The 26767-nt window shown below is 38.4% G+C and overlaps 1 protein-coding gene across 1 annotated transcript in view; it reads right to left on the reverse strand.

Annotated features, from left to right (window-relative positions):
• The window catches only part of fut8a (fucosyltransferase 8a (alpha (1,6) fucosyltransferase)), a gene marked incomplete at its 3' end in the record, with an annotated part of 79793 nt that overhangs the window by 23693 nt on the left and 29333 nt on the right, over positions 1-26767 (reverse strand). The window contains 1 exon segment of the mRNA XM_036563715.1: positions 16258-16306.

Genomic DNA, 26767 nt, shown 5'->3' on the forward strand with positions numbered 1-26767 from the left:
TAAAAGAAGAGGAGACAACTGATCCATAATTAAAAAAAAAAAAAATAAACCGGAAATCCGACTAGACCAGGTGCCTTATGGGTCTGCATGGCATTAAGAGAGACAGCAATCTCCACGGTGGTTTATTCACACCGTGAAGTTTTAAAAAAATGAACACACATATTAATGCTGTCCTTCACACCGAGTTCAAAACTGTTGGACTGCGACACTGCGTAAATTTTTAAATCGAAGCCTGCTCTATTTTCTGCATGGTACGAATGTGTTAAAAATCAGGCTGATCAATCAGGACTCCATTGTCGTGGTTGCAGCCCAAACACAGGTGTGTCAGGATGGCGGCAGATCTCTTATAGCAGAGCACAAAAGCTTATATGACAAACAAATGCTGACTAAAAAACATGGAGGTTGGTATGGCGGACGAGAGCTGAAGTTCAAGTTTTGAAAAAGGTGAGTACATTAAAGTGACTGTATTTGGCAGTAGTTCATTCGCTCCTTTTTAATGAAAGGAGCAACGAGCAAAAGCAGATCCTAAAATTGCCCCCAAAACACTGATCAGTCCATTTCTATAGGCAACTGTCTACTTTTTCATATCTGCACAAATTGGATTACTTGCACACAGTGTTTGTTTTTCTCCTGTTCTCTAAGAAACTGGGCAAGTAAAAACAACCACAGCAAAAAAAGACTCTTACTGTCTTTATAACACTGTGTACTCCACTATATGTCACTATATTCCACTAATTTGAGAAAAGCAGTATGTTTGGTGCAATTTTAAAGAGCAGGATATAAATATCATAATAATCCACAGTTCTAGCAGTGATGTTTGAAAGCATTGTTGTGTTATCTTCTCAAGTGGACCACGTGATGCAACTATTATGCGACTGCAGTCCTCAGAAGACGTTCTGAGTTGAATCCCCTGTTTCTGCTGTTTTGCTACAAACCATTATGCTGTTAAGCATGCAACAATAATACTGCCATTCACCAGGTATCTGTGGAAGACTGACTCTTCTGTTCACAGAGCCGTAGCACAATAGAAGGAATAAGGTAGAAGGTGAGCCTGACATTGCTGAGCCAGTCTACAATCACCATCACTTTATTTTATACCTTCATTTTATATCTTATACTTACTTGGCCTGTATGAGGTTCACATATTTTATAGGTTTGCTATACAGGAGCACAATTGCATACCCTAGCCTAGTGCACAAGTATAGTGGTATTGCTGAGATATTTTGTGAGAAATTATATCAGTGTCAATATTTTGCTACTTACCATTCGTTCGTTCTCTTACGCCTGCCATGTGATTTTATTTTGGCTTAATTGTGGCTTTAATAATTTTAATCATTAGTTCAAAAAAAAAAGTATTCAACAGAAAACACTGTACTTGACTGTAGACTATAAAAAAGTTTAGTTACAGCCAGCACCCCTAACATGCTGGCCACTTTTTACTTAATTCAAACGCATCTGATCCAAACAATCTGGAGAAGTTAACTAGCTACAGCAGGTGTTGCACACTATGGTTGGAAATAGACTCTGCAGGAAAACAGATCTCCAGGACTAGTTAAAAGCAACTGATCTAGCCCAACATTTGTCAAGCACAATTTGTCAGTCTTCCTACTGCAGTTTATGACAGAACTGCTGTTGCCCAGATATTATTTGGGTGGTGGACACAGTAGTGACAACAAAATGGCAGTGGTATGTTTGTGGGTGTTGCACAAGTATTGTGGTGTTGCAGAGGTTTTTACACGTTAGTCGGAAACTAATCGGTGATGGGCTAGAGGCTAACTAAAACAAACTGGGCAGCAAAAAATGGCCTACAATATAGCTTTGGGGTGATAACAGATATTATCAAACACTGTGAGAAATGAAATCAGTGCCAATATTATGTAAATAACCATTCTTTTGTTATTTTTAAAATAAAGAGAACTGTACTTAATTGCAGGCTATACATATTGTGAACACCACTTGTAAAGATTATAATTTATATTTTCATATGGTAAAGAATGCTGGGGAATACGCAAGCGAAACATACAAACTCCAGCACAAGATCTGTGTGATCTACTCTCTGGTAGAGAATAAATTGGAAGACTTTGTCCAAAAGAAGGGTGCCAATGTGCCACTATTGTCAATATTCTGGTTTCCAGTCAACCAAATGATTGCAGAGAACCACTGGATGTTAACACTGTTGCATGCTGTGCAGAATATACTTATCATTATAAATGATTAAATATTAGAAGGTAGACCAGTTGATGGTTATATGGTAGTTCTATTACCACCAGGTAAAATGAAAGCTATAGGGTAAGGCTCTGTTACTCTTCGTAACTTAGGTCACGATAACATCGCTTATTGCAATAATTATTCAATCAATAATTTTTTGTCTAAATTGACATTATCGTTCAAGCTAACTACATTATACCAGCAAGATAGACATATACGGTAGGGTTTCTAATAAACATGTCCATGAGAGCATATCTGACTCTTGCAAATTTCTCATTAAGAATAAACAAAAAGGGGGGAGGTCACATGACCTGTAGATAAGATGGCCGTATAGTGCATTCACTCCTGCCCTTTCTTCCCTGTTTCTGTTCTGAATTTCCATTTGACACGATTTTCTTTTCACTTTTCTCTACCAGTGATATTATTTTTTGCCACTGAACATCTGAATGCCACAAACTAGACTTACAAAGGACAATGAATGAAGGTGAAGGAGAAGACAAGAACTGTCCAGCTAGAAGCTAAGCTAGCTGACATAGAGGATCGCAACTGCATGCAACAGAGTCTGCATTTGTGGCATACGGGAGGACACCTGTCATATCCTTGGCTGGAGATTCCCCTCCTCACCTACAGAGGTCACTCTCTCCTGAGTTATAATCAGCTAACTACACACCTGAAGCCTGTTTTGTCATAAGTCTTGCTACATGTAGCCTGTATTTTGTATTGGTCATAGCGAAGCCTTGTATGAGCCTTATCTTGCAATTCTAAGCCTTTTCATTTACTGTTTACTGGGTTCTCATGTTTTTGACCTTATACCTGTCCTTCGTTTTTTGCTTGTTTTTTGATTTCGACTTTGTTTTTTTGACTGAATTTTCTTCCCCCATTACGAACTAGACTGTTTTTTTGACGACTTTTTGTTTTTAAATAAAGTTTGGTTCGTATCTGGATCCTCATTGTTACAAAAGGCTTTGCCTTCATGTGGATCCAGCGAACTTAAAGGAGAGGACGGCATGGCAAAAACAGTGCCTATAAGAATTAATCAGCTTTCAGAGCTGCTAACTGTGACTGTTTCTCCAGCACCTGATGGCACAGGTGAAGCTGGTCCACTTCAAGCTGCAGCCAAAGTCACTATGGTCCTAGTAGAAACCAAGACCTTTATCACTGCTCCTAAGAGATATATGGGATCACCAGATAAGTGCAAGGGCTTTTTAATGCAGTGCACTCTTTACATTAATTGCCATCCTCAACAATTTTAAACTGAAGTGGATATAGTTCAGTTTGTTTCTTTCCTTGCTCACTGGCAGGACTAAGGAGTGGGCAACTGGTCTTTGGTATCAAAACAGTCCAGTGCTAAGCTCAGAAACAAGCTTTCACTCCTTGTTTAAGGCAACTTTTGACTACCCCACCATTGGAAGAGATGTGGGCTTCTTGCTTTGTGAAGTTCGGTAGGGCTGAAGCTCAGCGGCCAAATATGCCACAGAGATGCACATGATAGCCATGGATTGAGTGAGACTGAACGTGTGACTGTCTCTCTACTGCAGCAGTGCCGATCACGTGCTACCTGCCCCAAATGTCCCAGGTCTTCTGGGACACTGAAGGAGAGTTCAGTTATTCATCCTTCAACAGCAAGTAGAAATTTTATGATATATATATATATATATGTCTTGGTGTTCAAAGTATTTTGTTGTTCAAGTGCTGATTGACTCCGGGGCTGCAGTGAATTTCATTGACCAGGGACTCGACACCAAACTGCATGTGCCACTGGAATCATGCCAACCGCCACTCCAAGTAAAGGCCCTGGATGGATATTCACTTGGAGAGGGAGCTGTTACAGAAACCACTATGGCTTTGAGGCTAAAAATTGGTCTATTTCATGAAGAAGCACTCTTCCTTCTGGTCATTAACTCCCCACAAACCCCCATCATTCTGGGATTCTCCTGGTTAGTGCTACATGACCCCATCGCTTCTTGAGAATACTGGAGATATTGCTAAATAGAGTGAACATTGTTTTAGTCATGCATATCTATTCCCTGTCATGTAACAAACACTAAAAGCCCAGGCAATGAAACCTCCATAAATATTCCTGCTTGTTACCAGCCTCTTGCTGAGGTCTTTAGTAAAACTAAAGCTGCCTAATTACCTCCCCATAGGTCCTGGGATGTGCTATTGACTAGCAAGCGTGTGAATTCTTGCCAGGCTAGATGGGCACTGTTCTTTACTCATTTTCATTTCACAGTTATCTATAGACCAGGATCAAAAAAACACCAAAGCTGATGCCCCATCTCGCCTGTTCAAGACAAAACCCATTCCAAAAAATCCTGAAACCATTCTGCTTTTCTCTCACGTACATGCTCCTGTCCATTGGGATATAATAGAAGAGACAAAACAGGCCCAGGAATCTGATGCCTTTTCGACTATATATCCAGCAGAAAAGGCATTTTGTTCCACTCAGTGTCAGACCACAATTACTACACTATATTCACACCTCCTCAAGTTCAGGGCACTTTGGCATTCATCAAACTATTTTCACAATAAGAAATAAGTTTTGGTGGCCATTGTTGAATGCTGACGTTGCTAAATATGTCAAAGAATGCAGTGTTTGTTCCTAGTCCAAATCTCTTTGACAGCTCCCTGCCAGAAAGTCAGAGAAATGACCCACACTGATCCACACTGACCCTGGTCTCATCTTGGTATCAACTTCATCACAGACTTACCCAGCTCTCAAGATAACACAGCAATTCTTGTAATTATTGACCAATTCTCTTGAAGCTTCCCAAGGTCATGGGAACGGCTGAACAGTTTAATAACATTTTTAAGCTTTATGGACTGCCTGACGATACTGTGTCGGACTGGGGTTCACCTCTCATGTGTGGCAGGCCTTCTGTGCTCAGCTTAACATCAACATTAGCCTGACTTCGATTTCTCCTCCTCAGCCTAATAGACAGGTGGAGATCGGCCAGTTTCTTCGCTCCTACTGCATTAGGTCATAGTGGGACTAGAGTTGCTATCTGCCATGGGCAGAGTATGCCCAGAATCAGTGCCTCTACAGGCCTTACTCCTTTTCAGTGTGTTTTAGGTTTTCAGCCCTCACTTGTTCCCTTGGGCTGGAGAGCCAGCAAAAGGGCCAGTGAATGATGAATGGTTGAGGAGGTGCGCAGAGAGGGCTGAGCGCAGCCAAAACCACAGGTGGATTGGCGCAAGAGACCTGCTCCTACCCTGTGTCCTGGTCAGACAGTCTGGCTGTCTACTAGAAACTTGAGGCTGCAACTACACTCAAAGATGTCCCAAGCACACTGGTCCTTTTACTATAGTTAAGTTGCCTTTGTGGAGGCTTGTCTGCGTAGTTGGCCACACACTGAAGCTCTTCTGTAGGCACACATATGTCCAACACATTCAAACCACCAAAGAAGCAGTGTGGGTCCGCAAAACATGTCTGTTTCCATGCAGAGAAATCTCGCTCTCACCAAGCAAATGTGAGGTTTTGGACAAGGTTCTAGCTGCACGCACAAGCCATGTTTGTTTGGTTAGAGTGAGCTGAGCAAAATCATATGACTAAGTGTATTGTTTTGCCGGCTGCATTGATCAACCTCGGTGGAAACGAAGAAGGCGCTGCTTCATTCTTAAAGAATAAATTAAAAGGGGCTATATCATAGAAAACTAACTTTTATTTCCTGTTACTAATTCAGAATGCGTCACTCCCTTCACAGTCCTTGCAGTCCATATATTGAAAATCCATGCATTTACATATATCCATCTGCTCAGCCTACAGCAGTTCAGCACCACCCATTCATGCTGAAGTTATAAAGGATGTTTTAGCCTGTACTGTTTTTTTTTAATACAGAGAAGCCAACCAGAACAGAGGTTATTTACATATATTAATCTTAGATACTGTAACATAAACAGCTTTCTTAATTGAGGCATTACAATGCATTGTGACATTATGATATTGCAATGCAAAACTGGAACAATCTGCATCATGGAAAATGGACATTCTATTAATTATGCCATTTAATGCAAAAGAATTGTTTGAACACCAAAACTGCAAAGGATCAGCACCAGTAAACAGCCAGCCCCAGTACTCCTGCTTCCCAGCTCAAATGTCATCAGTAAGTTGTGCAACAATATAATTAGTCATCATTTTTCTTCATTCAAATTTTGTTCAAAATAGTGAGAATTTATTTGTTAGAATACTGAATCATGAACCTAGTATTGTGAATCGAAACAACTTATAAACTGATGGTATCATTACAGCCCATTGTTTAATTCTAAGGGATAAAAAGAGAACCACACAAAGCACACATATAACCACACAAACGTAAGTGTTCTGAGTCTCAGAAGATTAATAAAAAAATGCAGGATATGGGCTTAAATTCTTGATGTGCTTCTTCTGAGTAAGAGCACAAAAAGTGGGTCAAATCCAAAAAAAGGCTGAAGACTACTGTTCTAGACTGCAAGGCTGTACAGGCTTTTTCGACATCTAGTTGAAGCGAGATCCTCTGAGCTCTTCTAAGATAAACCCCTCTAGCCAGAGTCTCCTAAAAGTCTGATAACAGCCGTTGCTAAGCAACTTCAGCATCCGTTTAGCAGTGCAAATCCTCTTTTAAAAGATACATCTATACCCAATGAACTCACCTGCTTCAGGATTCTGAGCCATAGATGTCTATAGATTCAATCCAAAACAAACAAGCTGAAAACAGCCTTCTGAATTATCAGGCACTGAAAAAAGTGCTTCCCTGGCTAGTTGGAAAACATAAGGTAGTTTACAAAATATTGACAAGATTTACTTTGAAGAGCATGTGCTGGACAGTGTGTGCCTTTGCACTACTTAACAGGAATGTGTATTCTGACTAATTTCAACAAGTATCTGTAAGAATTAAAGAATAAATATTTGGTTAACCACAGTGAAGGGAAAAAAAAGAGGAGAACTATTTTGGCTAAATTTTTTAGGTGATATTAAGAGGCCAAAATTCAGCAGCCCAAAAAAATTTGTTGCAAGTTTTCCAACCTGGATGAGTAGTTCAGGCTGCTTCTTCAGATGAGCTAATGAGATAACACTAGAAATAATACTAGAGATAACTGCTATATCACCTAATGCTGATCAGATCTTCTACACAAGTGAACAATGTCCTAATGTTAATTTGTCAAAGAAATTTTTTACATTGTTAGAAACATGCTTACTCAACTACACAAACAAAACTGTCACATTTCCAGTCCTGTTAAAACATAAAACTGCTGATTCACATAACCATCGACTTTATAGTCTCTCTCCATAATGAAACACAACAAAACCCGAATGGTGATTTCAGTGTTTGAATACTGGCATGGTTAACTGTTTACTCGAGTATCTAGGGGTGAGGGGAAAAATAGATCTTAGATGAATCGCGATGTGGACATGGACGATTCTGACTCGATTTACAAATGTCAGAAACTGACTTTCTAAATTTTAAAATGATAAAGTAATGTTGAAGGAACACAAAAGGTGGAACTTGGAAGTTCAGGAGTGCAGCATTCCTTCAATCTCCAGCAAGACACTTTTCCTCCAAAGTAGAACAGTTTCTTGTAAAATGTCTGTCAATGTTCGACTTTTTTATGAAGCTGAAGTCAGCTTCTCATTCACCTGATTCTTGTTCTAATTTTCCTGTTCCACCTTAAATAGTGCCTGAGGTGCCAGAATGTAACTACTGCACCATTTAAGGTGGATAATTGGAATGAGCTGGCAAATGCGAATCTGGCTTCAGGTTCATGACTTTTTAGTGTTTGACAGTTTCTCGTTGCAGATTAAACCTATCAGGAAACCAGCTGCAGTCCTTATAAATGTCCATTCGTTTCCAAATTTTCAGCTTAAACCTTTCTCTTTGCCTTTTCGTTAGCTACTAGGTGAGACTGTCTGCATTTCTATGTGACCTGCAGTCTGCACGCCAGCCTTAGGGTTATAGGTCAAATTAGCAGCATTTGAGACCATCTATTGTTAAAACTGTATTAGAATGATCAGCAGAGTTTTATTTTACTGCAGAGGAGGATTATTTTATTTTCACCTAAAAATCAAATTCTGCTGTGGAGCTGCACCGGGCAGTAAAAGAGCCATATGTTGCCAACCCCTGAGCTAGCGTATGGAAGCACTTTGGCTTTTATGAAGTTGAGAAGAAAAGGGAAATGGACAGGAGCCATATTATATGCAAGGTGTGTCACACTAAACTAAAATATTTTGGAAACGACAAACATGAGAAACCACATTACATGTTTCCACCCGTTTTCCGCTGCCAACCAGAGGACCATCAAGCAAGCGATGTCAAAGCTTCCACTCAACTCCGAAAGGGCGACGTGAATTACAAACTCTATGGCAACTTTTATTACTAAGGATTTGCGTCCGTACTCACTCGTCGAGAACCAGGGCTTTTGCGCCATGTTGCACTTGGGAGCCAAAATACAGCGTTCCGTTTCAAAGATATTTTACTGAGACAGTGATCCCCACATTCTACAATGAGACCAAAGTCATGGAATCACTGACAAAAACGGGTGGATAGCTGTACCATGCTGTGTGGACATCCGTTGCCACAGAATTTTATGTCATTGTAACTGCGCATTTTATCACAGATGAGTGGCAGCTAGCGTCTCATGTGCTCTAAACGAGGAATGAATGAGAGTCTTCCAGTTGACTCCATTTGTTTTATTAATAATAGATACTGGAAGTAAATTCATTATGGACCATTACAAATACTTTGCTTTGAATGTACCAAGTTGTCATACAGTGAGCAAAAAGAAATCCTGTATAGAAAAAAAAAAGATGCATCAAGATGCATCGATAATCGTTTTATAATCACATCGCAGCCCTGTTGTAATCGAATCGAATCATAAGGTGCCTAGAGATTCCCACCCCTATGAGTACCCATGCACATCTCTACTGCTTAAAAATAAAAAATAAAAATAAAGAAAATAATACGTTTTCAGCCAAAGGTTAAAGTACTTTACAAGCAGCTGCTGTTGTGACAACTAATTATGTGTAAATTGGAATAAGCTTTGTTGAAACTGTGTGTGTGGCCTGCTACTGTAGCATCCAAAAATCTTTGAGTGCTTTACTCCTGGAAGAGGCTGACTCACCTGTGATCAGCTGCTTGTGCCAGTGTGTGTGTTTGTGTGCATGTTTACAGCTGTGAGCAAAAGCCTGAGATCACCCTTCATTTATTTACTTTACAGTCAAAACAGTCTTTAAATTCAAGCTATTTATTTCTAGTGTCAGAAAAAAAGTGCATTATATTATTATAGATATAGATGTATTATAGATGACTTTCTAAATCTTTCTTTCATGATATACATTGTTGTGAGCAGGTGGGGAACATCAATGCTATATTGTGATTTCATATCACCTGAAGTAGATAAATATAAATGTTTTTCATTATATGCCAGCTGTTTTAGTCTTCAAAATTTCATTTCACAACTGTTGCAAATTGATATATAGCATTTTCAAATGAAACTCTTTATATATTTAACAGTTACTCAGAAGCCTCAACAACTAAATATGACCTCATTTTTTCAGTATGTGGCACTGTAAGTCCACCCTTCACATTTGCTACTTTTTTCTAGCAGACTTGCTTTTAGATTTTCAAAGAAATATGTGGAGCTTGATTTTCTCATATCACTCAATAATCAAAGTTTTAAGCACTGTTTATCTGATGGTGACAGTTTTGGTGGTCTTCTAGGTCTTGTATGGTTGTTAGGAGTCTCATTTTCCTCATTTTCATAATTTTTGAACTTTTTTTTCTTATTTTCCTTTGACTTTTCACTTTTTGACTGGAAATTAAATAAATGAAGGGTGGTCTCCTGCACAGTTCTACACAGGGAGGTGTGTGTGTGCATGCAACAAAGCTGTGTTGCTTCAAGGCGATTAATGTGCATTTGATATAGTGATGGATGAGCATGTTGCTTTGTGTGTGTGTGCGTGTGTGCAAGACTGCAACTTCAAGGTGATCAATGCATGTGTGACTGATGCTGAGTCAAGAGATGGATGTTTCCAAGCAACTGTATTGGACACTGCACATATGTGTGTTTGTGTCTGCGTGCGTGTGAGTGAGTGAGTGAGTGTTTGTTGCTGCTCACTGAGAGCTCTCCTGCATGGAATAACAAAAAAGGGTGCTCTGAAAAAGATTCTGTAAGAGAGCTAAAATACACACATACACACACACAAATGCACACTTGCTCTCTGACACATCAAACCATCTAATTTATCTGCCACACACTTCAGCCAAGGTTCTTTCCTTCTCTTTCTAGCCAAAAGCTCATGCCATACACACACACACACACACACACAAACACACAAACACACACACACACAATCCTATGCCACAATCATCTGTTTCAAGAAAAATCAAAAGAGTAAAAAGAAAAATTGCCATGATTTTTTTGTTTTTTTTGTATTCATGACAAAACCATTGTGAAGGGCTGCAATGACAGATCAAATTACCCCACATGTGTAGCACTAGACTGATGTAATTAGATTTGAATGATGCATAACAAGCCCATAAAGTACTTTCCAGCACTGGTCCTGAAATTCCTTCCCCTGCAAGGAACTTATATAGCCTCACAGTTTACTTAACTACTAACCCATAAAAGGCTTAGAATATGATGACTATTCCCAGCCCAAGAATTGTGTACAATTGTGTGAAGCAGTGCACAAAAATGTGCTCGTAGTTGTCATGTTTGTTTTGCACAATGGTGAATGGTGCTTTTTGAATTTTGTATTTTTAGCTCTTTACTTAAAGAAGAGGTTAGTTATATTAACAAATTACTCAGAGAGTCACTATTTTATTTGTGATACATCACTTCTCATATTGTCATCATGATATCAAACAACTTTATCAGACATCATATTTTATTGCCATATCATGCAGCCCTAAGGCAAAATTATCTGCTAACACAACAATTTCCTAAAATAAACTGACTTAAAACAAGTGCAAAATTGTCTTTAAGAATTTCAAAATGAGAAATACTAGATAGTCTGTCTATTTTTAAGACTCAACTTGCCAAGATATCATTTTTTGCAGTGCACCATTCTTTCACTATATACTCCTTCGCATAGTACACTATGGTTGTATGTATACACAGTTCTTTGCAAATGAATGTTTATGGTGGATCTTTTGTTGACAGACAGGCGCATTATTACAAGGAGTCAGATGGCAGGCTTCAACACCTGTAGTATCTTGAAGCACATTTGACATTTGACAAAAAATCTGGCAGCAATGTCATCAATTACTCACCACACTGCACATTAAAAAAAGACTCTGAAAAGTCTTAAAATCTTGAAAAAAATATTACATGAATCATATCTCACTGAAACACAGTAATTGTATAAAAGTAGGGGTGACATTGTAAAATGTCAAATACATGGTATACTAGGTCCTTTAGAGGTTCTGCATAAGAATATTGATTTCGAAAGTAAAGAATATCATCAAAGGGACTGTTCCACACCCTCCTTCAGGCCCTGCTGCCACTATCAGAGAGGCATTATGGTTTTCAACTGTTAATTACAGCTGTTCCTACTCAAAACGATCAGCTCTAGCAAAGGAGCAGTATACGAGAGGGAAGGAGAAACCCCTAGTAGATTCCAGGTGTTGGGTAATTGCAGAGCATTGCCTGACAGCTTGGTACTACTGTGCCAAAAGCTGCTAAACGTGAAACCATTCCAGTTCCACTTAAAACACTGGGATAAAAAGATTCAAAAAGAGAACTCACTAATATAGATCCTCAATGGGGAAATATGTGTGGAGGGTTTCGAGTTTAGTTACACAGCTACATACGTCACTAAATAAAACTCTGAACTGAAGTCATGCTGATGTTGACAGGAACTGCAAACTCAGTGGAAGAACGCCTCTAACCCTATGTCTCAGAAACTACTTTTTCACAAACATCAAAAGGAACAGATCACACATCATGCTAGCATCTCCAAAAGCAGCTAAAACTGGGTTACAGATGTCAGAGCTACACTCTTCTGCCAAAAGTATGTGGACACCTAATCATCACACCTTTATACCAAAGGTTATATATACCAATTTATTTGAAACACTATATCAATACTGGGTATGGCTTTGCTTTTAAAACAGCCTTAAGTCTTCATTGCATGGATTGCACAAAATGTTGGAAACATTCCTCTGAGATTCTGGTCCAAGTTGACATGACCGCATGATGCAATCCCTGCAGATTTTTTAGATTCACTTTCCTTCAGATTCATGTTGCGAATCTCTGGTTCTACCACATCCCCAAGGCATTCAGTTGGATTCAGTTCTGGTGATTTGGAAGGCCGCTGAAGAACAATGAAATTTTCATGTTCATAAAGCCAGTTTGAGACGACTCTTGCTTTGTGACATTGTTTTGTGTGCATTATCATGTTCGAAGTAGCCAACAGAAGATGGATAAATTGTGGCCATGAAAAGTTGCACGTGGTTAGCAACAATACTCAAATAGGCTGTGGTATTCAAGTGATGACTGATAGGGATTAAGAGGCCAAAAATATGCCAAGAAAACATTACAACCACCTCCACCAGCCTGGACTGTTAACACAAGGCAGGATGGGTCCATGGATTCATTCTGTTGGCACTAAATTCTGACTCTATCATCTGGGTGATTCAGCAGAAATTGTGTTGATAACACACCTTGGCTGTTTTGAAACCCATCGTCGTGAAGAGCAGATCAGATAAGGGGATACGAAACCTACCTGCCTGCCTGCCTGCCTGCCTGCCAATACATACTTTTGTGCACCTTATATCAATTTGCTCACACACAAGCTTTCAACCACTAATAGGAGTATTTATAACAAATTATTTCTATCTACACAGAATGATCTTCATAGCAGCACACACACCTTCAGACAACCTGGCGAAAACATTCAGGAAACCAACGAACACTTAACATTATTATCATGTCACAGCTGAATTTTATTACATGGAATATATGTGGTATTGGCTCTCACGTTCATGCATGTATGTAAAACAGTTCATGCATGATTATGGTCTTGGCGATGGATGGCGAGTAAGACATCCTAATACTAAAGAATTCACTTCCATTCTTCAGCACATAATTCAAACATCTCACATATACAAATTCACCCTATTACAATCAGTGACCATGCCCCCGTCTCACTCATATGGAATGGAAACCAACGACTCAAAAACAACCTTTACATGGCGCTTTAACACATCATTACTCATCCTTTCTAGAAATAAATGATTCTCCAGAAATCTCGTTATCACTGTTATGGGAGACGGGCAAAGCAGTATTAAGAGGAAAAATATATCATATGCTACTTACAAGAAAAAGAAAAAAAAAAGAAAATTAAGTAAATCTAGAATCAAAAATTAAAGAATTGGAGAACATGATCATCAACAACCCATCTGAAGACAAACAAAATATGTTAAGAGAACTTAAACATGAGCTTAATGAATTGACAAATAAGAAAACCAAATCCCGGATACAAACACTCAGACATGAAACACTGAATACATTAACAAATCAGGAAAGCACTTGGCAAATCTCATTAAGCGAAATAAAGAAAAAACAATAATTCCAGTCATAAAAAACTCGGCAGGAGAAATTGTACATATATCTGAAGAAATTAACAATACTTTCCGAGTTTTTTTTTTTTGAAAAGGTATATTCAACAGATCAAGAACCTAAATTAGAAGACATTAATAAATTCCTGAATAATATCAATCTACCAAAATTAACCGACAAACAAAAACAAACACTTGACAAACCAATATCGCAAGAAGAATTCTATAATGCCCTAAATCACATGCCTAACAACAAAGCTCCTGGCCCAGATGGATTCCCTGCCGAGTTTTATAAGCATTTCTGGCCAATCCTAGCCCCACTTTTTTTTCACAGAATGATATCAGAAATTAAACAAAACATGATATTAACAGCTAACATGAATACTGCAACCATCTCCTTTCACCTCAAACCAAAGACTCTAATTTACCCTCTAGCTATAGACCACTATCACTCATGAATTCAGACACAAAAATTTTAAGTAAAGCACTAGCCAACAGAATCGAAACAGTAATCCATGATTTAATACATCTCGACCAAGCAGGCTTCATCAAAGGCCGTCATTCAACTACCAATATGAGCACAATGTTAAATCTAATTGACCACACCTCTCACCAAAAAATACTAATTAATAGCAATTATAACACTGGATGCCAAAAAAGCTTTTGACAGAGTAAACTGGAAATTCCTATTTACCACACTACGTAAGATGGGATCTGGAGAATCATTTATTACATTGATCTTGATATTATACACCTCACCCATAGCCATAGTCAATATTAACGGGGTAATAAATACGTCAAAACATAAATATAAAAGCAATACAAACAGCTAACATGGAACACAAAATTAGCCTGTATGCTGATGATATCTTGCTTTTCTTGCAAAACCCAATCACATCAATAACAGAAACTATTCAAACTATTGAAACTTATTCAAAAATCTCAGAATATTCCATCAATTGGTCAAAATCCACAATCCTTCCATTAAATATGAATAAGCTTAATGATAAAATTAAAACACTACCCATCCCTGTATGCACTAATTACATCACATATCTGGGTATTAACATTTCCCCCAAGATCAGAGTAGTTTAAACTTAACTTTAATCCATTAGCCAAAACAATAACTGATGACCTTGAACGCTGGACAAACCTTCCCCTCTCCCTTCTCGGTAGAATAGCTGCAATCAAAATGACAGTATTACCTAAAATAAACGATTTATTTTCAGTGATCCCCATTCAACCCCCACCTGGTTTAAATCTTTGGACACTACAATAACCAGATTTTACTGGAAAAATAAACCACCCAGAATGAAACTCTCATTACAAAACTCCAAGTCTCATGGCGGCCTAGAAGCCCCAAACTTCTTCCACTATTTCCTTGCAAATCAGCTCCAATACATACTAAAATGGAAAAACCCCAACATAACAGACAGATCATGGATCAATATAGAACAGGCATTATGCAAAGAAATCCAAATATTCGATTTACCATTTATCAGTCAGTCAATTAAAAAAACATCCGTTTTAACAATATAACAGTGGCAACGACTCTGACAGCTTGGTGGTCACTTTACAAGATAACAAATTCAGTCCTCACACCAACTATCCACACTCCCATCTGGTATAACCCGGACTTTATCATCAATAAAAAAACATTAAACCTCTCCACCTGGATGGAAAAAGGCATCACACATCTTAACCATGTTTATCACAACAATATCTTTATGTCACTCCTACAACTAATCCAGAAATATGGCATCAGAAGCACTCAGTTTTTACAATACACCAAACCAACAACTAAGATCAGTAATATGTCCAAAAATAAACTCAGAAACACTAAACTTACCGATTCCAATCTCAGAATTTATTAACATCACTACTAAAAAACTACTATCCAAAATATATCAAATAATAGCTAAATCAAACCTCACAATTACTATACCAATCAAACAATGGGAGGAAGACTTATCATTAGCTCCTGATGCACATTTCTGGATTCAGACATGCAATAATAATCACCGCATGATCAAGAGCACCAACCTACAACTTATTCAGTATAAAATCATTCACAGAGTGCACTACACCACACACAAAATGTTTAAAAGACTAGAAACCCCCCCATACGATCACACATAGGAATACATGCATACACACAGACACACACACACACACAGCTAGCAAAGCTAGCAAAGGACAATGCTATTAATTGAGCTGTACTACTAGAAATATGGTGTACCTACAAGTGTTGTTTTTTTTTCCTTTTCCTCCTTTTTTGCTCTCTGATTTGTATCACTATTATTTTTTTGTTTCCCTTCCCCCCACTTATGACTATACCTACATGCGTATGTAATATTTTACAATATTACAAAATAAATAACAAAGTCCTAATAGTCCTCCGAAGAGGGGGGGGGTGGTTGGCGGGAACCAAAAAAAATATATCTGCTGTATCACCCACAATTACATAAACACACACACACACACACACACCAAGACTGCTCTTTGAGCTTACCTTACTGTGCTTCAGTTACAGAGCTGGGGCACCAGAGCTCTACCTCCTCCTGTAAAATAAAGAACACGTTTATGTCACTGGCAAATATTCTTCCTGCTTATTAAGCATCAGCAACCCATAAACTCCCTGACTGGGTTGTTTTTCTTTGCCATAAGGATACTCATGGGGTACAGTACAGCACTTTAAAATTGTTCTGAAGGGGAAGAGACGTGTTGGCTTGGTACTGTGCATTCTGAACCACAAGCAACCCCATTTCCTATCACCATCCCCTAATCCCGATAGCTTGGAAACACTCCCCACACACACGCTACCATGGCAACTGAGCCAGGTTAATAACAGATGGGGGTGTCAGCAGTAATAGAAAGCCATTAAGCAAATCTCCAACCCAAAATCAATGACATACATACTCAGACACACTCCCAGAGAAAAGGCCCTGCATGTACTTAACCAAAAAAGTTAAATTTGGTGCATGAGATTTACCAAAAAAAAAAAAGTTTTGCTTTACAAAAACAAAAAAATATATATACATATCAAATTACCTACTCATAATTGCCTAAATTTCATAAAATACAATTTCCTCTACAAAAAAACATAACACATAATTGAAACCAAAATTGCACTGTAAATCACCATTTCAATTTTTTCACAGAGAGGCTCACACCACTTCCACGCCAGGAAAATAAAAGGATCCATATTTCATGGCATCTCCTCTGGTGGAGAAGAGAGACCAGACGGACCAGATTGCAAATCCTCTCCCCGCACTATAATTGAAAAAGACACAGCATGGCTATTTATGTTTTATTAAAAGGTCCACATCCAGAAGTGGAACACCTACAAAACTCAAGAAGTAGACTGGGATTCGACTGAGAGGCGGAAGGTGTGGCTTCCGTCTGTGCAAAGGGCAAATGATTTATGAGAAGACGATGATGGGCTGGTGTTAGACAGCACACTCCTTGGTAGGTTAGGCTGGATGCAGAGGCAATGTTCCTCTGGTCATAAGAACTTAGTTCAAGTGTCTTTGTCACTTGTTTGGTTGTTTAGGTTATGACATCGGTTGGAAAATCACATTATGCACATATTAAGACTGCACAATATATTGTTACCTTATATGTTGTTAATTATTGCTATATTAACCTTTGCAACAGTGATATCACCAAGGTTTGCAGTATGTAAACAACTCTTTAAACAAATTAGTAAATCTTTTATTGTGTGCTTTGAACCAACTGAAGAATCCATGCCTCACCAACAAATGTGGTCTCTTGTAACAGCTGAGGCAAGACTGTGCAATTTTCCAGAACATTCACAAAAATTCAGTAAGGTGAATGAGATTTAGGTTAGAGTTCAGAGTCACTATGTTACATTAAATTTCCAGTTTATATGGGAATTCCAATAATTTTTCAAAATTTCTGCATGCAAATTGTTAAGATGCAAACAAAATCATTTGGAGTGGGTTTGATTTGAAACAAACTGTTCTAGACAAAGTCAGGATTGTTCACAGCAGTAGTGACAGAAACCAGATGTCTGGGGCTCCCGAGTGGCGCAACCGTCTAAGCGTTGGCCCTATCATCAGGAGATCGTGAGTTCGATCCCTGGTGATGCTACAGCCATCCGTAGCCGGGAGTCCAAGACAGCACAATTGGCCTCGCTCTCTCTGGGTGGGTAGGATGGCGCCCCCCTCTCCCCCATCACCCAGCGCAATGCTAGTCGGCGCAAGCGTCTGTTAGCTGACGTAGCAGATCTGGCGGTTGGCGCTTTCCTCTGAGCGCGTTCATCTGTCCAATGACGCTGCGTGAATGACTTTAGTTACATAAAGCTAATCAAAGCTTGGAAAGCTTGGAACGTACTACAGCTGTAGGGCATACCCGAATGTTATACTGTGTTCTTCAAATCTCTACACAGAGAATCAAAATGCTCCATCCAAACACAACAACAGCAGCACTATTCAATATCATGACACGTGTACGCCAAGAGTGCATTATCATCACCACTCTTGTTCATGATCCTATTGGATTTTAAAGTTATAAAGCATACTGTGGTGTAATCGACACATAAGACTTTGCAAACAATATTGCTCACTGGCAGATAATACACTAACATTACAAACAATGACAGAAGCATTAAGTAGCACTGCTGCTAAAGGCAAGCTGATAATCAATGAAAATAAAACCAAAACAATGTAAGTTAGACCTAAAAAGACAATCCAAAGGCAAAGATCACACTGAGAACCAATCTATGCAGGATGTCGAGTGTTTTGCTTATCTTGGCATAACAATTTTGTGTGATGGTGACATTACAGCTGAAGTTACTACCTGGACAGGGAAACAGCAGCAGTTCCCCAACAACTTTGCTCTACATGTCTATAGTCTGGGCAACAGCAAATTATGCTTGCAAAACTTGGGAGACCACGACCAAAATAGGAAACATGCATCATGGGAATAACTTGTAAAGACTGCGTAAAGAACGATACAGTTCTTGAAAGTGCAGGTCAAAAGCCTCACCACTGTAAAAGATGCCTCAGATATACAGGACACATCCTATGACACCGTTCTCAAGGTCCAGCCGATGACGAATTTACGTGGATACCTCAAGGTGGACAGAGAAAGAAACATCAACCTTTTTGTAAATGGAGAAGATCAATGCAGCTGGATATGCAGACACTTGGCATCAGTTTGGGATGAAGCAAGGTACCTTGCTCAAGACTGTGCTAACTGAAGACAGCTAGCTGCCCAATAATCCATACAGAGTGGGAGGAACTAAGTCTAAGTAAGTAATCCACACTAGGCAGATTGGAAACTCTACTATATAGAATTTGACAGCATGATTATAATAGAGCGTCACTTGATCTATCCTAGGCCTGTGCCCCGTGAGGGCTGAGTTATAGTAGTAACAGACTCATGGCAAAAACTACTTTACTGCAGGTTTTAAAAAAGGTTGTTCATTCATCGATTTATTTAATGCAAATCATAACAGCACACCAATATTCCCAGAGCTAAACATAAACACGTTCAGTGCTGCGGGTAGGTATCATGCCTACTTTGAAATGGACACAGAAGAAAAAAAGTAAAAAGTGCAACAGATCTTCATCGTTGACAAATAATGATTCCCACACCCCAACCCGGTTTAACCACTCACCATGATTATTTTCCACATAGTTATCTGAATAAAACGATTCTGTTACTGGCACAAGCCAAGTGTGACAATTCTCACAACACTGATGGTGGGTGTTGGGATGAATCAAGTCTTAAGTATCATCCAAGAAATAATTGCTGTCAAAATGTTTTGTTGGCCACTCTTTAACCATGTCACATTAAAGGTTTACCATTACGGTTATTGCAAGGCATATTGCAAATAAAGCATGCAGAAATACAATCACAATGTGGTATTCTGTCTATATTATGCAGACCAACCATGTAATGTTTCTACAGGACAGTTCCTTCTACTGCGCTACATGCAGTTTCTTTTCAGTGTTTTATGAAACCATAAGTCATCAGCATAAAGGAGAAAGGTGAGGCGCATACCCTCTGGGAGGTGAAAGGTCACCGGGAATGCGCTTGGTACCACAGCTGTGCTGTTGTCAGTGCAGTAGGCATCAGCTGCCAACTCACTTTCCTCAGGCGTATGGGCAGAGGAGGACAACAGGGCTCGGTGTCAAAGTTTTCTTTCCATTATCTCCTCAAATCATCAGAGACAGATGATACCTTAGCAGACCAGAGTCTTCAATTAGCATTTTATTACATTACCAACACTTGTTGACAAAAGCTGATCGCTGAGCTGTTCTGGGTCCTGTTGTGTGGTATATTTAGTAGAAAACGTTACATTTTTTTCCCATAAGGCCTGTGTTCTGAATGCTGTGTGGTGAAAGAGAGCAACGTGAGAGCAATTAATGCCACCACTGATACTACCATTAAAAACATAAGTGACTTCAGGGTTTGAAAAACTACATGTAACTAAACTACATTAGCAAAGAGAACAGAATCTAAATAACAGCCATTTATTTTGAATAAGAGGTCTACAAGGGCCTCGAACACAACCCAACTGAAGTTCGTACCCAAAAACTTCCTGTGACTTTGACACTCAATCCAACCCAACCTGGCTTAACTGGTGCTGCTAAATTTAAAACCCAAACCCGTTTGCACAAACAGAGATTACTGTAAAATTTGTTTTAAGGGGTTTGCTTTATTATTAAGTGCTTGAGCAACAAAAATAGCATGCTTGGATAAACTGGTATTTTACAAATCTGTAATACACTATCAGTATTTGTTATACTGCCATGCCGATCATGGCAGAGAAAAGCATCTCTGATTGTCTGATCAACTGTTAGTGCTTGTGCATTAAAGCTCCTCTTGCTACTACTGCTACTTGTAGAAATGCTTAAAGAGTATTTTTCAAAATTTCTGCAAAATTCAGTCATTTAGATACAAACAAATTTATTCACAGTGGTTCGATGTGAAATGCTTCATTCTAGAGAAACCTACAGAAACAGAATTGTTCACAGCGGTTATGACAGGAACCAGATGTCCAAATGTTCAAGGGTCCTAAAAGCTGCCCCGCAGAAAGTATTACATAAAATGGTTCTGAATATTTGCCTGATGCCTGAGACATTGTTTTATGATAGTCTTGCAATAAGCTTTTGGCTTAAAACTTAAAAAAAAAAAAACAAAACAAAACAAAAAAAAACATTCATGGTTGAGGGGTACACGCCAAGGGGTAAAAAATAGTCCTCAATAAAACTTTTTTTTTAAGATTTACCACTATTTTACCATTATCAACAGCATCAATAACATATAATTACTCAACATTCACTGATAGTTTGGACCGTCAATAAAAAAGCTTTTTTGCAACACTTGGTTCCTATCTATTGCCACCACTGTAAAAAAATCTATACAAAGTTTCTCTACAATTTACCATTTCACTTGAAATCACTCTGAATGACTTTGTTTACATCTCATTGTTTGAAATATACAAACATTTAGAAAAATCACTGCAATTCCCCCTTTACACATTTTTAGGTGAGCTTAATAAGCAAGGAGAAAGATGTGTCTTTTCCACCAACCCAACTAGGGTTGCATGATAAATCGTATTTTTATTGTTATTGCAATATGACTTGCCGCGATAAACACATCGTTAGAGGGGCAACAACAGGACAGCTCTAATTACCACATACACACAGCGCCAGAGAGACGTCATTACATTACCAGCACAAACTGTTAGAAGCCTGCTTCTCTGCGCTGGGACTGAACTCTGATGTCCCGTGCAGGAGATGACAAACTTAACCATTTAGTCAAATGGCTAACTAGAAAACATACACTCAAAGACCTTTAAATGTTGGCCCATAACTCAGCTTTAATGGAGATTCAACTCACAAAAGCATGCAGCAAAGGGGAAAACACATAGCACACAGGCTAGCTCAGGCTCTCCTCTTTTGCTGCTAGCCAGCTGGACTACTGAAGCTTACTACGTTACGCTCCCCAGAGTCCTTCAAAATAAAGAGTCCTGGACCAACTAAGAACATGGTGCCTAACTACACTCAACCAAAAGCAAGAACAACATTATTTTAAAACTACATACAATCCAGCATGTCTGATCCCACAGTATTTATTTATTATAAAAAAATGAAACAAGAATATGTATTTATTTAATAAATATATTTATTTGGTTTTGTAGCCTTTATAGAAAAAGCTGTTGAAGAAAATGCTGACTCTCTCAACCCTTCAGTGCACAACAAATGTGTTTGCAGTGCTGATGAAAGCAGTTGTTAATATTTCATTCCTTTTTATTTTGCAGAATAGTAAATAATGCTTTTATTTTGTATTTTGCTATTTGCTTAAAGAGGGGTTTAAAGAGAGGTTAGTTAGATTTCTGTTTATACAACCCCCAAAAAGTGTCTGCACATGTGTTACAGCCAGCTAGAGATGCATTATTTTAACAGTAATTTATTGCTTTTCATATCATCACATCGTGATATGACAGTTTCATTAAACATTGCACTTCATGTCAATATCGTGCAGGCCTAATTCCAACACATCTCTCCCATCATCCATGGAATCTGGACCTCAGTTTCATTCAGGGTTCGCCCACTTCTCGAACTATGTAGCTATTCCAAATGCAGTGATAGGCTATAATGTTACTAGAGATACATAGAGAGATAGAGAGAGAGAGAGAGAGAGAGAGAAAGAGAAAGAGAGAGAGTGAGTGTAGAGAAACTGTATGAGCAAAATTTACACTCTGTAATAAAAATTTGCACTATATACGTTTTGGGGATCTGGGGATCTCTATGGAGGAAATGTGCAATTGCATACAATGGCCAGGAGAACATTTTCTAACGTCGGTTGTGTTTCGGACACCTTCAAGCAGTCAAATTTGAGGTTTGAAAGCATGCTCAAAAAGTACTGAAAGAGAACTCAGTTAAAACTTGAAGGACGTGTCTTCTGAGGATGTAAGTAAATTATCTACTATTGTCATCATATCTTCATCAGTATATTGTTGAATTTGTATTTAAGATCTAAACATTGAGCTGGACCTTTTTTGAGGTGTGCGTGACATTAATACATTTGAAAAATTTCTCAATCACCTTAATCACCTCAAACCAAAACTTCTGTATATGTGGACAACCCCACAGACAATTAAATAAAGATCCAACTGCTATATGACATTTATTACAGAATCGGGACAAGTTTGGATTCATCGTATGTCTAGATTCTGGGGTAATATAGAGCCGATGCAGTATTTTAAATTGCCTCTCCCAACCTGAGTTGTTCGCTACAACATGAGTAAGTTGTCTACATATATCTCTCCAGTCAGCCAAATCAACTGTTGAACCAAAATCCTCTTCCCACAACCTTTTAACTTTATTAGTATTGCCCATATTGGTATTACTAAGCTCACTGTACAACCTTTTTGTCACAAATCTTACTTGTTTTGTATCTCTCAAGAGTAGTTCTACCGGGGAGACAGCGAAGCCACCTGTGAGCAGCTTCAAATTTGTACATATGAAACTCAGAATCTGTAAAAACTTTAAAATGTCAGACTTTGGTATACCAAACCTATCTCTGATCTGCTGAAAAGAGAGATATCACCATCCTGTTGTCTCCAACAACCCTAACACCCTTAAGCTTCCAATCACTAAGTTCAGAGTTAAGAGCCGGGGGGGGAAATCTGGATTTTCATGCAGGGGGTTAATAATGAGAGGCAATTACTGAATTACTAATTTCCTAACCTGTTTCCAGATAGAGAGCATATTCCTCAATATGACATTATTTTTTGTTAGCTCTGCAGCCAAAGCTGGTGATAAATAAAGAAGATTAGGGAGGGGAATTTTCTTCAATGATGCAGCTTCACAACTAATCCAGGTTGAATTAGGATCATCAATAATCCATTCTAAAATAAATCCTAGCTGTATCTTAACCTAGGTCATTTTCTGTGCCAAATAAATTAAATGATGGCACTGTTTATTTGAGTTAGACTTCTCCTTGACAGTAGCACTGGGACCATCTGGAAAAGATACAAAAAGCGTGGAAGGATTTTCATTTTAATTAAGTGAATACGACCCAGCAGTGATAAGGGTAAGCTGCCCCATTTTTCCAAGTCTTTTTTTACAGCCTGAAGAAGAGGAGCAAAGTTGTTTAAATGACTGTTTAAAGTAGAGATGCATCAATACTGATACTGGTATCAGGAATTGGGGCGATACCATGCTCATTTACTCATACTCGTACTCATAAAAATTCACTGATACAAACATTGCGATACCTGCTGATACCACGTCACATAAGCCTAGTGTATGCTGCCGGGCTAATGAACAAATGCAGCGAAAAAGGCTCTGCTTACACAAAGAAGTGTTAACTGCCGCTGTGACAAAGTTTTCGGTCACTACATTCTGTCTTGGCAGATTCCCATCAGACTTACACTGTGTGATTTTAACTTGTTTTAAACAGACACTTCCCTGAAATGGGTGAACGTAGGCCAGCTAAACTAGGCGAAAATAGTTGACATTTGCTATCAAAGGCCATATATGCTCACTTTACTCTGACTGAATAGAATTACAAGTTATAAACATTCTGTAAAATAGGCTGCGGAGAGACCATATTGTCCTACTCTGTATGTCACCGCCTGGTTTTAGCTTTAATGCACAGTGTTAGCAGCACTGCTCAGTTACTCAGCGTGTTTGCTCAGTACTTGATGCGCAATATGTGATTTTGAATTTAACAGCTTTATTTGTAATTATTTATAGACAAAGCTGTCTGTAGGGACTGCATTTCACGTAGCAGGGTGAGAGCATATTTGTACAGTGCGAGTATATAAATCGTAGGCTTTGTCTGTACACGATGGACCATTAAACCGTTCAGTGTGAGTCACCAAAGAACAAGACATCTAAAATCAGACAGTGTATGTCTGGCTTTCCAGAGGACATTCTACTGCAGCTCATCCAGCCTAACAAAAATTTTCCACTGCAGCGCTACTCAATCCAAAGTAGCATTATATAACATAGCAAAGCTATCTAATGCACTACACTTCGTGTAAAAATAGCTAGATTTTAACGATTTATCTGATAAGGTACATTGCACTCATCTACACTAACAACTACATACTTCCACGCAAGTTACTCAGTATAGTAACAGACTCAGTACTGGCGAGTGTTAATAAACATGTAGGCCTACTCACACTTGAAGTCGATCTGAAAAAACAGTATCAATGCATCACCTATGCATCACCTGACACTATCACTAAAACAAACATACCAGTCTAAATGGTCTTACTTGGATACTTACATTAGCTGCATTAGCTAGAAGAACAGGATGAAAATAATAGCCTCTTATTTTCAATACATTTACAATGTTACCCTTTCACTGAATATAGCTAATCTGCCAAGACGTGCTATCCGTGCTCCCAAGACTCTTATCTACACAAACGGACTAAAAACAGCTAAAACCAGTAGTAGCATTGATATCAATGCCTGAAACATGTCTGTACTTCTGTAGATAACAGCATGTCATACCGTATCAGAAATCACCTAACCTGATGTGGGGAAAACTGTACATTTGATTTTTTGTCGAACTATTCCTTTACAAGGATTTGAAAATAAGAGGCTGTTATTTCCATGCTGTTCCCCAAATAACCAATATAGTTAATGTAATTCACTTGAATGATGAGAGTGTGTAGTTTTCCCAAGCCCTTCAAATATTTATATTTTTAATGACATTGTCAGCAGTGCCATTAAAGGGGAATTCCAGTGATATTTGAGTTTTCAAATTACTGCATAATTTAACACTGAGCTGTAAACAAAATCATTCATAGTGGTTAATGAAAAAATGAATCATTAATTGTAGAGAAATGCACCTACTCTGATACCTTTACAGTTTTGGTGATAGCAACCAGAAGTAGTGATGTCTACTTTATAGTGCCCAGAGTTTTCTCTGGGCACTATTTTGCCTTATAACACCTTACAACAACGTGTATCTTTCCATCATTAATGGGTTTTGCAAATATGTTTTAGGCCATTTCATGTTATAACTTTCTGTAAGCTTTCAGAGGCATTAAAACACTTCAGATGTCTCATTCCAGCCACCTGTGCTGTAAACAATTGTGACTAGTTTCTCTAGCATTCCATATTATACCACTCTGAATCTGAATTTGAAATATGTTTAATTATGCAGACATTTCAAGTCAATGCCAAAGTCAATGGAATTCCGCTTTAATTGCTTTTATGTAAGCGGTTTATCTTTCACCACTCAGAACACTGACAGTTGGAAAAAAATACAATGTACACTACTAAATATAATTCAGTATAATGTAGTATGTAACATGATGTGCTTTGTGTCGATGTGTGATATACTGATTTTTCTTTCAGGCACTTATTTTTGCAGACTTTTTCCTGTGGCTGTCTTGATATTAGCCACGGCCTAAGATGTTGGCCCAATTCTTGGTCCATCTTCTAACTGTTTGTGCAGAGCTGTGTCAGCTATACTTTACATGTGCAAAAAAACACACACACACTCTCCTTAGAGGGGAAGCAGCACAGATGGCGTTGATGGATGGCTGCTTTGCCTGGAGAGGTCAAAAAGTAGTGGAAGGAGCTGACAGGCCTGTGTGTGACACCTCTTCTTACACAGCAGCTCACACGTGTATGTGTACTCACACATCAACATGTTCACACATACAGTACTGTGCAAAATAGGTCATAGGTCATAGACCTCCCTTCATTTCTTTAACTACCAGGCAAAACAGCCATTGAGTACAAATTATTCAAAAAGGCAGAAAACATACATTTAACAGAAAACTACATAAAACTTAACAATTAAATATATCTTTTTCAGCATTTAGTATGCCCACCCTTTGCCTTTATTACAGTTTGAATTCTTTTGCTTTCAGTTTTTTAAAAATAAATTAATACTCCTGTATTTTTCCACATCGAGAAAAATCAAGTTTTAGAAGCAGGTTGCATTTTTTTCCTTCACACGATGCAAATAATCCTAAAAATATTCAATAATTTTGAAGTCTGGACTCCATTGTTCTG

The sequence above is a fragment of the Colossoma macropomum genome, unplaced genomic scaffold (genome assembly GCF_904425465.1).
Source record: "Colossoma macropomum unplaced genomic scaffold, Colossoma_macropomum, whole genome shotgun sequence".
Lineage (NCBI taxonomy): Eukaryota > Metazoa > Chordata > Actinopteri > Characiformes > Serrasalmidae > Colossoma > Colossoma macropomum.